Raw genomic sequence first — 14,196 nt, 5'->3', positions numbered from 1 at the left:
TCTCTTGTTGGAGTCTGTTTTTGAAGTTTTTTTGTTGAAGAATTGCCACTTTTAGGTCTGTAATCGAGTGACCAAAGAGATTGAAGTGTTCTCTGACTGGTTTTTGAATGTGTTAATTCTGGACATCTGATTTGTGTCCATTTATTCTTTTACGTAGAGACTGTCCAGTTTGACCAACGTACATGGCAGAGGGGCATTGCTGGCACACGATGGCATATATCACATTGGTAGATGTGTAGGTGAACGAGCCTCTGATAGTGTATAAAGACTGGGAGTGGAGAGGTCATTACACAAAGTAAGAGGATTTCCCCATGTTTGTTCCCCCCTGCACCCTCCACTGTTCCTCAGACGTTCTTGTCAACTGCTGGAAATGGCCCATCTTGATCATCACTACAAAAGGTTCCCCCCCGGCCCCGCCGGTAATAGCTCACCATAAGTGATCACTCTCCTTACAGTGTATATGGTAAGAGCCATTGTCTCATATTCTCTATGTATATAAATTTCCCCAGTGTATTTTCCACTGAATGCATCCGATGAAGTGAGCGGTAGCTCACAAAAGCTTATGCTCAAATAATTTGGTTAGTCTCTAAGGTGCCAAAAGTACTCCTTTTCTTTTTGCAAATACAGACTAACACGGCTGCTACTCTGAAACCTGTCATTAAGGTCAAGAGTATTCACTAACTTGGGGTAACCAATTTGAGATGCCAAAGGACTTGACATTTCAAAATACTTTTACAGCACTTTTGTATGTTCGGAGCACAGCTCCCATCGACTTCAGTTGACACTAGAAATGGTCAACAATTCTGCAAATCAGACCCCAGAGTCCCAAGTCAGGCTCTAGAAAGCAAGGAACACAGTTCATAACCAACTTGAGAAGTTTGATTTAAGTCAGTGGCTCTCAACCTTTCCAGATGACTGTACCACCCTTTCAGGAGTCCGATTGGTCTTGCATACCTTTCCAACTTCCATGACAAATGAAGCAGGGTCCTATGGAAAGTTTCACTACACAACCCTGATTCATCCCCAGATCAGGTCCATCCTGTGCACTGAATGAGGCTGGGATCCTGGTGGGTGGGGAATAGTATGATCATGTAATTAAGACTACCATAACATATACACAAGGGGCCAAATTAAGGTTGCAAAGGCAACTCAAGTTTTGACATTTCCTAACTACTGAATGGACCCATCAGGATGTCTTTTGAATAGGACCATACATTTTGGACCAGGCCTTATGTTACCTCGCTATCACCCCCCATACATGCCTGCTGTTTTACCCCTCAATTCTGTGACAGGGAAGCCAGCTTCACCACCTCTTGGAGCAGCACTGCTCAGTCAGCAAATGTTTGGTGGAACAGGTCTAAAACGGGATAAAAAGGTTTGAGAACCATTGTTAGAGGGATGGGAATAGAGAGATGTTTGCTATATTGAAGTCCCGCAGGCTCTCTGCCCCATTTGGCCAAAATTCCTAGAATCTCCTGAATCTTTTCCCGGTAGAAGACTGTTTAAAAACTAAGTTACATGAAAACTACAGTTAAAACGCTACTTAGTAAGCGGACTTAACAGGCAGTTATCTGAAGTTTCCTGCTGACACTACCTACCCAACCCAATCAGCTTTATAAAAGAAGTGCATAGTTTCAACAGTGAAGAAACTAATTCATTCAGGAAAATCAAATCCTAGTCATTTTGGTATTCAAGAGATTAAGCCATACATTAAAGCTCCCAAAAACAAGACAGAAGATAAAGGAATAAAGCAAGTATTTTCTGTCATAACTGCTTTCAATAGTGTTTTATTTATAGTGGAGAAAGACAAAAACCTCCATTGTCCAGTAAGGTGGGAAAACTAAGAAGAGCTCCTGACAAGAAAAAGCCTGTTGAAATTGCTAAAACAGCATGTAATTTTTCCCTAAATGAGCTCATTAATTCCTTGACTGCTGTTTCTTCTGTCCCCCTCCCCAAATGGATTTCCATTTTCTAAAATTGACATTTCTACTTCCCTACATTGGAAATAAGTGCAGGGCAGTAAATCTCTTATCAATGTATGTTTTGAAGATGGTTTCATGGGAGGCAGCCACTTCACAACAGAGGGCTCCTGACAAGGAGAGGACAGATTGGAACCATTCCTAAAAATGACTGTAGGGAAGAGTCTGGAATCCAATAAATAGAACAGACTCATTTAGTTCAGGCCTCTTATTGCCTTTACCAGTTTTACTGGATCACTTGTAACTAAATGTTCATATGCTTACAACACCGATTTTACCAAAATTAGAGAACATTAGTTTTCATAAAAAGAAAAGGGGTACTTGTGGCACCGTAGAGACTAACCAATTTATTTGAGCATAAGCTTTCGTGAGCTACAGCTCACTTCATTGGATTCAACACGTAGCTCACAAAAGCTTATGCTCAAATAAATTGGTTAGTCTCTACGGTGGCACAAGTCCTCCTTTTCTTTTTGCGAATACAGATTAACACGGCTGTTACTCTGAAACCGGTCATTAGTTTTCATGTGCCTCTCAAGGCACCTAATATACAAGTTGAACTGGTTAACCAAAGAGTGAATATGGCACACAATATGAAAGTAACTTAACAGAATTAATGCTTTTGGCAGAGCACAGAAAATATCTGTTGCTGCTACCTAAACTAACACTAATTCTGGCCTCAGGATACAAGTCAAATATAAAATGAAAGTTATTTGTGAGAGGGTACCCTAGCTAGTTTAAGCCACCTAGACTGACAGCATAGCTTTAAAAAAGTATTCAACTTGTTTACCTTAGTAAGGACAACATTGCCAACACAGCAACCACCATAATTTGAAGATTAACAGATTTTTTTTTTTTAAAACACACTTAATGTTCATTACTCCTTTGAAGCTTAATATCAAAGCTTGTTTCATTACCAGCTTGAACTGCAGCAGCACAGTGTTGTAGATAGCTGCCCCAACTGCTGTATTGCTAGCCTACGTTTTCATTTACGACAGCAGTAAGTCAGTGGAGAAATGACCATACAGCCTTCATGATGCACAGTACATTTACTTTAGGACATAAGCATTAGAGAAATCATAATACAACAGTCTACACTTGCTTAAGCTTACCAGGTGTCCCCTACAATTTCTCTTATGGAGACCCTGGCAGGACCCAGTCCTTCAAACCTCTCAGCAAGATTTGCCCTCTTGGTTAATGGTTCATGTCAGACCATTGGATCAAAATGAACGCCCTTCAGACAGTTCAGGCTGATTGACACTTTAAATACAATTTTGCGGTCTTTGTTGCACGGCCTCCTGAAACAGTGGTTAGCCCCCTCTGAGTCATCTTCAGTGCACGCATTATGCTTTTCCGGGACGATGGGTGTAAACACCCTCCCCATAAAAAGACAAAGTGGGGGAACTATAGTAGGAAGAGAGCCTGAGAGAGAAGCCCTTGCATCAGAGGCCTGAGCTGAAGTAGTGGGCAGGCTTTGCTGATATAAAGCAAAGTTAGCAAGTCAGGCTGAGCAAATGTCAGGCTCTCTTCCTACTACACACACTTAAAGCTGTCTTTTAGATTCCCTTAGAGGAGGGTACCCCTGGGGGAATTTTACGCCACTGTGCACATGCATAATTAATGTGGCACGCAGAATTCCCCCCAACACACAGAAAATACATTCTGCCGACTTACTCCTTTTGCCCACCAGGGGCCACTATGGTTCCACAACAGAGAGCAGCCACTCCCAGGCAGGAGCAGTCCCATCTACAGATAGGGAAGAGAAAGAAGCTGCCTTCCTCACAGCGCCCTGCCTGTGGGGCTAGGTCAGGAAGCACGGGATAAGTGTGTGTGGGGGGGTTACATATAGCATGGGGCACATGGGAATGCTGGTGGATCACAGAGCCACATGGGGACAGGGAGGAGGAGGTGGTGGAGGAGGATACTGGGCCACATGAGGATGGGGGGAGAGAGTGTGGCTGAGTGGGGGTGCAGAGTACCATGGGGGAGGGGACAGATGTGCCTGGCTGAATGAGAGAGGCTAGAGGTCAGCCAGGGTCTGCATGGTGGAGGATTCATAACAATCCCACCCCATCCAAAAAAACCTGTTCCATCTTCCCCCATCCACAACCAACCACCCTCCAAGTTCACACCCAGGCTCCTTCCCAGCAACTACTCCCCTCTCCCTCAGCTCCTCTGTTACCCCAACTTCCCCAAGCCTCTGGTGTCAAAAAACGTTTCCTGAATCTTTGTCTGTATTGTTTCAGGCATAATTGCTGACAGGTATTTTGAAATAAATTATCAAAATAATTGAAACTGGTGTGATTATATTGTGTTGTTCTGGCAAATAAAATATGCAGAATTTTGAAATATTGTGCACAGAATTGTTAAGCTTTTGTTGCAGAAGTCCCCCAGTAGTAAGGAGGAACATGTGCAAACAGAAACACTACCTGCTGCTAGAGAACCTGAACAATGTCTATTTTGCTTTAGTTATACGTAAGGCTCTATGTTTGTCATGGAGGTCACGGATTCCGTGACTTTCCATGACCTCTGTGACTTCTGCATCAGCCTGGTGTGGCTGGCCCCGGGAGTTGCCTGAGCAGCCCCATAGCCAGTTGCACGTGCTGCTGTGGGGACAGTCTCAGGTCCACAGCAGCAGGTGGGTTTTTTGGGGTGGGGGGGCACCTCAGGGCTGGGGAGGCACCTCAGGGCCGGGGGTCCAGGGCAGTGCTTACCTGTGGGGAGCTCCCCGGAAGGGCAACAGGAACTCTCATCCCATAGCTCCTAGCTCCATGTGCTGCCTCTGCCTGCAGGCACCGCCCCTGCATCTCCCATTGGCTGTGGTTCCCAAGCAATGGGAGATGCAGAACCAGGGCTTGGGAAGGAGTGAAGGCAGCACGTGGAGCTAGGTAAGGAGCCTGCCCCAGCCCCGCCAGCCCCCTCTCCAGCAACCCCTGGGCCGCGTCCACCCCCAAGGTTTAGGCATATGTAGTAGATGTCATGGACAGGTCACGGGCAGTAAACAAAATTTTACAGCCCAGGACTTTTACTTCAAATCCAGACTCCAGCGAGAAACTGCTGAATTGGAATTCATTTGCAAATTGGAGACTATTAATTTAGGCTTAAATAGAGACTGGGAGTGGCTAAGTCATTATGCAAGGTAGCCTATTTCCCCTCGTTTTTTCCTACCCCCCCCCCCAGATGTTCTGATTTAACTTGGATTTAAACTTGGAGAGTGGTCAGTTTGGATGAGCTATTACCAGCAGGAGAGTGAGTTTGTGTGTGGGGTTTTTGGGAGGGGGGTGAGAGAACCTGGATTTGTGCAGGAAATGGCCCAACTTGATTATCATGCACATTGTGTAAAGAGTTGTCACTTTGGATGGGCTATCACCAGCAGGAGAGTGAATGTGTGTGTGTGTGGGGGCGGTGGAGGGTGAGAAAACCTGGATTTGTGCTGGAAATGGCGCAACCTGATGATCACTTTAGATAAGCTATTACCAGCAGGACAGTGGGGTGGGAGGAGGTATTGTTTCATATTCTCTGTGTGTATATAAAGTCTGCTGCAGTTTCCACGGTATGCATCCGATGAAGTGAGCTGTAGCTCACGAAAGCTCATGCTCAAATAAATTGGTTAGTCTCTAAGGTGCCACAAGTACTCCTTTTCTTTTTGACTTTTACTATAAATACCTGTGACTAAAACATAGCTTAAGTTATAAGTAGTAGGTTTTGGGGTTGTTTTTTTTTTAATTGTTTAGATTGTAGGCCTTCCTTCTCTAGATTAGGGTCCAAGATTGATTCTGTGGCCTATTCAACATTTTTGAGGACATTTGCAGTATTAGAGCAAGGCATTTCTAGTTAAAAGCAAGATCTTAACTTTCAAATATAGGCCTCAAAGAATGAATGGCAGCGTCTAGGTGTTAAAGGCAGCATATTTCACTTTGACCAGAAATAAATGGATATGAATCTCAACAACTTTAACAGTCATAGCATTAATTTTTAAAGCACGGGACGGTGCACATGTATGTGCCACACTGACTAGAAAAGCCACAGAGAGTTTACAGAAACGGATACACCGTTGAATGCATGTGGAAGTATATCCTTAATGTAGAAGTTATACCGGCATCCAGTACAGAGGGTCTGAACATAGTCTCAAAGGCATGTTGAATATTCAGTTGGTGGTCTTGTATAAACAATTAGCTAAGGTACAGAGTAGCCTCTCAAGCTTTTGTAAGGCAGTGATACTTTTTCAGCATTATGAGTTGATATCCCCTGATTTGACAAGCCAATCAGGGCAAGAAGCTGAAGTGAGAGTCAGTCCACTATTCTCTGCTGATTTCTGGAAAATGTTGATAGCTGAAACATTAGATTAAGTAGGTAAATACTAGAGAGTTACAGAAGTAAAGTACTGCTTTAAAGCAATGCATCTGTTTTTCCAGTAGGCTAAATTACAGCATTGCTATTTCATTCCCCGTCAAAACCCATTAACTTAACAGTGCAGAAAACCCAATGTTATATCTAGCAAATTTGAGTCCCTCTGACTATTCACGGATAGGAACCATGCAGCTTTGAGTACTCCTAGTTCCCTCTACCACCTCCACCAACAAGATAAATCCACAGCATGGCATGGCTAGATAAGCATTTCACAGACCTTTTTGCATCACACAGGATCAGGGTTTTGGAAAAATCCAGAAGACCTAAGCAGATGTGGTGATAAGAAACTTCAGACCACAGATATCAAGAGAAATTGCTCCCTCAAAATTTTACTCCTCCCAAAAGAGAAGCTTAAAAGAACCCTGCTTCAAGACTTGCTCTTGAGCCGGCCAGCACACCCCAAGCAGTATTGGTACGTCTACACTACCCACAATACATCGATCCTCAATTGCTCTGCCATTGACTCGAACTCCACTGCGGCAAGAGGCGGAAGCAGAGTCCACGGGGGAGCAGCGGCAGTCGACCCCACACCGTGAGGACACGAGGTAAGTCAACCTAAGATACGTCATAGCTGAAGTTGTGTATCTTAGGTCGATCCCCCCAGTGTAGACCAGGCTTAAGACTGACAATGGGGTATGTCTTCACTCTAGAATTAAATCACAAACTCCTCTTAAATTAGCCTGGTCACACTGCAAAACATTTAACTATAGAGTGGTTGTGTTCTCAACTGGTAATTTGTGCTAACTCAAGCTGCAGCCTTTACCTGACAAGCCAACCAACTCCAGTTAAAAAGCACCACACAAGTCAAAGTGTTTGTTTGTGGGGTCAGGACTCAAGTCGGGTCAACATTCTAGGTAACTCTGCCAGGACGTCTCATGGAACCAAGGTCCTTGGCAAAATTCCATCTCAGTATCTGGATCCAATGAGGCAAAGCTCCAAATCTCACCCAGAGGAGTGCCCATTTAGGAGCACAATAGATTTTTATCAGTGTGGTGAAGGCAGTCCTACAAAGTCAATTTGGAGGATCCACTGAAGCTGCAGTGAGTTCAGTGTACTCCATGTCTCATGCTTTCCTTATCAGTTTTATTCCCCCTGCCTCGTAAGGGGCTATTTTGCTAGCCTTTTCTTTTAGTTGCAGGAATTACCTAGGCCTCTGAAGAGCAAGATGGCTATTTCAAACATCTACTGATGATGGATTCCCTAAGTCTGCATTGTGTTGTGACAATTATATTCAATACTACTGTACTACAAAAAAGTGCAGAGTAAGATCTTTACGAAAGCCGGTGACAGGTGATGAATACAATTGATAAATGGATACTTGCTGTTTCATGCTTTGGAGTATAACCAAACAAAGTGAGAAATACGTTCTCCACCAGACAGGAGGGAAAGTGCTATTTCCCCCATCTCTAATGGGAATTAGGTATTGTAAAACCAAAGCAATGGAAGTCATGAGTCAATAGGAGATGGGGTGTCAACAAGCAAAGAAAAACCATGGGGTCACCCAGACTCTAGAGACAAAATAAGGACTTTTGGGAAATAAGCAGAAGCAAAGAGCCATCTTAGAATCCATCACTTAAGGGACAAAAGGATCATCACTCTCTGCTTCTGAACTGATGCTCCTGCCTGAGCTATTAGAGATGCTGGTAGCTTGAAATAAGTGAGAAAGCTGGTTAAGCAAAGATTGTAACTTGCTAAAGTTAAGTTTTAGGGCTTATCTACACTTACAACGCTGTAGTGACACCACTGTAGCACTTCGGTGAAGATACTAGCTATGCTGATGGGAAGGGTTCTCCCCTTGGCACAGGTACTCGACCTCCCTGAAACGTGATAATTCTCCGTGATAATTCTCCTGTCGACCTAGTGCTAACACTGGGGGTTAGGTCAGTTTAACTGCATCCCTGGAATGGGTGGAGGGGATTTTTTCACACCTGAGTAGCAGTTATATTGACCTAATTTTGTAGTGTAGACCAGGTCTTAGTCACTAACCATACTTATTCTTTTCCTCTTGCTTAGTATCACTTGAATCTTATAGTATAAGCCACGTCAGTGCTGTTATATTAAAGTAAGGTGTGCATCCTCAGTTAAGGCAACAGGCTGCAGTTTCTTTGCAAACAGCAGATCTGGTTAATTTCTATGAGTGTCCAATGCAGGGGACTGGACACTACAGAAAGACCTCAGGGGAACTTGAACACTGAATGTTGCCTGCAAGGCAGGGTTTAGGCTAGAAGCGTCTGCTGGTGAAGCAGACAGATTGGCATGGCACAAAGCTGTCAAAGTTTAAGCTCCTGCAGAGTTCACTCTTGCCTCTCTGCCTTAGCAACAGTGACTTATGGTTTTGGCTCCCTGAGGAGGGCACCACCAGTCTAGTACTGATTTAGGAGATCTGCTTATTGAAGTTGTGCCCAGTTTAAGCAACACAAGTCCCATCTCATCTGCTTAGTCACAGCTGGAACAGATGATCCAGCATAATTAACTAGAATCTTTGATTGGTCTCAAAATATCAGGAGCCATGGATATTCATAAAAGTCAAGGAATCCTTCAAGTAAAAACTTCAGCTTTAACCATAACCTCTAAAGACAGAAAAGTTACTCACTGAGGGCAACTATTAAGAGACTTCTATTTAAAACATGAATGGTTAAAAAGTGAACACCCTGTTGCACTCAACGAAAGGAGCATCTATGCATTACTGTTATGGTAGTTAATACATGTTGCCTAATTTCTATTCAAGCCAATAAAAACCATATTGTTGGGGAAAAGGAAGGTCACACCTTTATTCAAGAGACTACTGATGCTCAAAATAAAGAAGTGTAAAAACAGGAGTTGCTAAGCAATGTAAACCAAGAAACTAAAGAAATATACATTTTTATATTAGCACCAAATCTATTTGAGCATTGTGACGATACTGCCTGTGGGAGCCAGCTGAGGTCACTCAATCAGGGTGAACTGTAAACAGAATGGCGCAAACAAACCCCAAATGCTGGTGGATATTCCAATACTTAGATTCACCAAGCCAGCCAAAACAGCTTCTATAGTACCTCACTGGTTACTCAGACGTCCAAATAATGCAGTTCCCTTAAAGTACCCAGCCTCAGGCCTCCATCCAGAGGCACATGTCAAACATATGATGATAAATTCTGAAAATCTCATTTCATCATATAAAAGAAAAGGTTCTCCTGACCCCAAAGGACCAAGCCCCAGACCTAGGTCAAATAATAACTTAGATCTTACCCCAAATACATGCTTACAGTCAATTCTTATTAACTAAACTAAAATTTATTTAAAAAGGAGAGGAGAGAGATCGTTAAAAGATCAATATACATACAGACTTGAATTCAATTCTTGAAGTTCAGATACATAGCGGAGATGAGCTTGTAGTTGCCAAAAGTCCTTTTAGAAATAGTCCATAGGTTATAGTCCAATGTCCATATTCAGAGTGACTCCAGTCAGTGACTGGGGATCTCAATCCTTATGGCTTAAGGTTTCCCCCTCTTGAAACCCAAAGCAGATCCGAGATGAAGAAGGATCGTGTCCCAAGGCTTTTATACATTTCCTGCAGCCTTTTGGCCTGACAAAACAATAGGCTTAACTTTCCTTCTTCCAAACATCATGGCAATTAGCACAGGATAATTTATCCATTAACCAGTTCAGACACAGGTTATCACAACCTTCAAAGAGACAGACAATAATATTATTTCACTCAAGTATCTTCCTAAATGTTAATATTCCTTTTTTGATCTTTGAATCAAAGCTATAGCCCTAGACAAGACTTGTTTGCTTACATCACAAGATCTGAGCACACATCTACTCTTCTATCTCTAACAATACAGGCTTGCATTTCAAAGCAATATTCATTTACATTTCTTCCTAACCAGTCTCTAAAGTTCGGCCATGGGTCAGGTCAGTCTGTGAGTTAACTCACTCTTTCTGGCCCTGTCACCTTTCTATGAGATATTATATTACACTCATACCATCATAAGCATCTCATGAAGTAATGCCCAATTACGAAATTATTCCCTAGTCCCATGCACACGTCACCAAATTGGATTTCAAAGGACGGATTTAAGAAGGATAAGGATATCAGATGTTGTCCAACAGCTGCAGCCTAGATGTGTCTGAAACATCATCCTTCATTGTTTCTTATAATTGAAGTCTTCTGGCCTCTTGAATGAAGTGGAGGATCTTTAGCATAAAAGTGGACATGTCCCTAAAGAAAAGGGCAAACACCAGGTCCACCAGAAGGCCAACAGGCACCACTCAACCTTGGCACAGAAGCACTATATTATCTTTCATTTCAATACCTGTCTTCTGATGGCTTGCACCCTCCTTTCCAGAAACCTCAACTACAGCTCCATAACTTAATTTCGTAGGCCTGTGACTTGACATGTTGCTTCAACAGGCTTGGTGTAGTCTGCATTTTGTCTCTCTCACCCTCTACCATTTGGGAATGATTTGATTAGTCTCTGATTGCATGGGCTGAAATCACGTAGTGACTGCTAAAGGTTATTTAGTAGGGAATACACAGTATGTTTCCGTTCCATTAACAAGGCTGTGAAACATTTATTTCAGAAAAAAATGAAAAAGTGGATTTTCAGTGTGTTCCCCTAGGGAATCTGCACAAACAATGTATTTGTCTGAAAGCCTGGTGGGATGGGGAGAAGAGGAACTGAAGGAGGAATTAGTGATTGCAGAAAGGTTGAAGTCAACTGCAGTGATGTTTTGATAGGAGCAGGAGGAATCATGAACTATTATGAGGGTTTGGTTTGCTACAATCTAGGATCGTCTGCCAAGTGTGCATCCGACATCATCTAAGACTGGCTAGTTCATCTCATTGTTCGGTCATCACTGTCTCATACTAACTATAGTAAATGTGAAAGTTGCTGATCAATATTGTGGACAGGTGACCAGTGTTCATTTGACCAAGTGCAGAAAAAGAGTTTTGTTCAAATTCATTATCATATGTACTATTGAAAGTTGGTTTACTGCAGCAGGAAAGCAGAAGAGTTAGACTCTAAGACATTTACCACCAAAACACCACTAAAAATGACAATTTAAATTGCTGTTCCAGACCTTCCAGAAACTTTAGCAAGAATGCCATTCAGAAGCACTCTGATCATGACATGCAAAGACATACCAGAGATCAGTTGATAATTTGCCACTAAAAAGAAAGGTGTAAGATTTGAACTTCACAGGTTACAAAATTTTATACTATCAAATTCAGTATAGCACAAACTGAGCAGTTGAAACACACACTTTACTCTGATTACACCCCTTCAGACAGATCTAAACTGGTCCACTGCAAGATACTGCTAGTGAAGAAACAAGAGGAAAAACCACTGACAGCAACGTATGTTGGTTGGCCATACAGCCACTAGAAAAATCTCAATAAAAGGATACAAGCATGCACACGGAGAAAGATGCATTCCTACCTACTGCTATCTACCGGAGAAGAAAATAGAAGTTGCTGCAGTCATTTAAGAAAAACGTGAAAGCATGACAAAGGATGTTTGCCTTTTACTCAGAGAAAAAGATCAGTAATTGGAGGTGGAATCATTGTAGAGTTCTGACATTGTCGTCAGCATGCTATTTAAACTTAAATATGTACCAAGCTCTATTCCAGAGACAACCCTCACTATATCAGCAACATTCTTAAGACAAAAGGTCTCTGCCTCCTCCACACGCATAATTTTATAGAATAGGGACTGAAGTTATTGGACCACACAGCCCTTAACTTCAGCTATGACCCCTGTCACAATGGATGCATGTGTGTGGTCCCAACAGACCCAGCTTTTTTAGAAGGTTTCTGAAGCTCAAGGCTTGGGCCCAGAGTGTCCTAGATACCAAGGCGCACACACTTCCCACATACTCTTGGCAAAAGGCAGATTTTAATATTGAAGAAACTCCTTGTGCCAGATGGGTACACTGCAAAAATCAGATACCGCCTAGCAGCATTTTTCCCCCCATGCCAATCAATGCTTTGGCACATGGAGGTTCCAGAACCTGCATCCCTTTCCCAGATCTTCCTTCTAGAAGTAGACCCTTCCTCTGAACTGGAATGGGCTACAGAAAGGCTGGTACATGTTTTGGTGCTACCAGTGCTGGGTTCAGTTGCTTCGATATCCTCAGAACTGGCTGTTAATCCGAAGGCAGAACAAGGGTCCTGGATTGTAAGGCCTCCATCACAAGCACGTCCTAATGGTATGGATCCCAAGGTGTTGGTGCTTAGGTCTGAGCACTGGTCAGGGCAGAAAGCCCCCCGAAGCAAGTTAGACAGCTCCAAGTAGAGGGGCTCAAAACACTGCTTAGACCAGGTCTTTCAAATCTAGATCAGCCTTAGTACTCCCAGTGCCAACAAAGATCAAGCTAGTTTAACTATAGAGTAGGTTAAATTATTTCTGTTATCTAACTAACCCACTACTAAGTGGGCAGGGGAGGATAGTGGGGGAGAAACACAAGTAAGCTCTTCAGGCATGAAAAGAAAAGGTCCCTACATCTGTGGCTAAATGCACAAAAGAAACATGTAACACGAAACTACAGACCCATGACAACTAGGGACGTAAATATTGTTTTTAAAAGTTAACCATTTAAATTAAAATTATATCGTTTAACCAGTTAACCACTGGGGCCAGGGCCGCTCTGGCCACGGCTGCTCCGGCTGATGCAGCTGGGGTTAACTGTTAGGGTGGGTTGTTAACCGGTAAGACTAATGCTTACTGGTTAACTCTACTATTTTACATCCTTAATGGCAACCTCTACTCCAAGTTTCTCCACACAAAGGAAGGGTTCTTGCAGCACCAGGCTCTTCTTTCCCCCACCCTGAACAGGAGCCATCCAGTCAGTTTTTAATAGGGTTTACTAGATGCTCCTTTAGCTTGCCACTTAAGTTTACTGAAAGCTGGATAGTTCATAAATATTAGGCTCTAATTTCAAGTAATAACTACTCTAAAAACACTGAGGTGAGGAGCCCAAGCTCCTCATTATGCCTATTACAAAACACCACAAATTATTTTCAAGCCTAGAGCAGGGGTGTCAAACTTACAGCCTACATGACATTTGGAATATCCAAAATCTGAGTTTTTTGTTTTTCCAAACAGAGTCTTGGCCCTCATGGCTGCTGAGAGCCTTCAAGATGTGAACTGGGTATAACAGTGATATCTGTTGTGGATACAGACTAACACGGCTGCTACTCTGAAACCAGTGATATCTGACTAGGTCTGCAGAGAGCCTGAAACAACACCTCAGAACTGTGAGCTCTCCAGCGGGATGTCAACCTGATAGAGCCCAACAACTGCTGAATGACAATGTTTACTATGGGTTTCAAAGTAGCAGCCTTGTTAGTCTGTATTCACAAAAAGAAAAGGAGTACTTGTGCCACCTTAGAGACTAACAAATTTATTTGAGCATAAGCTTTCGTGAGCTACCGCTCACTTCATCGGATGCATTCTGAATGCATCCGATGAAGTGAGCGGTAGCTCACGAAAGCTTATGCTCAAATAAATTTGTTAGTCTCTAAGGTGGCACAAGTACTCCTTTTCTTTTTGCGATGTTTACTATATAATTTGAATGGAGATAAGGCAGGTTGGAACTGCTGCAGGGAGGGAAATCAGGAGAACAGGGGATACTCAAAGATATCAAAAAGGGGGATAAAAGGATGAGGAAGGAAAACAGCAGTGGGCCTAAAGGGAAGTAGGTTATCCTCATAACAAGGCACTGAACAAATCAGACACAGTAACTAAATAAAGGCCATATACTCCACCATCAATCTCTGTGAAAGCCTCCTAAAGAAATCAGTGGGCATTCCACTGTGCCTTGT

At 42.8% G+C, this 14,196-nt stretch overlaps 1 protein-coding gene across 1 annotated transcript in view; it reads right to left on the bottom strand.

Annotated features, from left to right (window-relative positions):
• RAB10 (RAB10, member RAS oncogene family) overlaps positions 1-14,196 on the bottom strand; it is a 74,823-nt gene that overhangs the window by 54,300 nt on the left and 6,327 nt on the right. The window lies entirely within an intron of this gene.

This window comes from Lepidochelys kempii, chromosome 3, assembly GCF_965140285.1.
Source record: "Lepidochelys kempii isolate rLepKem1 chromosome 3, rLepKem1.hap1, whole genome shotgun sequence".
Lineage (NCBI taxonomy): Eukaryota > Metazoa > Chordata > Testudines > Cheloniidae > Lepidochelys > Lepidochelys kempii.
Note: the sequence above shows the minus strand (reverse complement) of the source record. Positions and strands in the feature narration are given on the sequence as shown.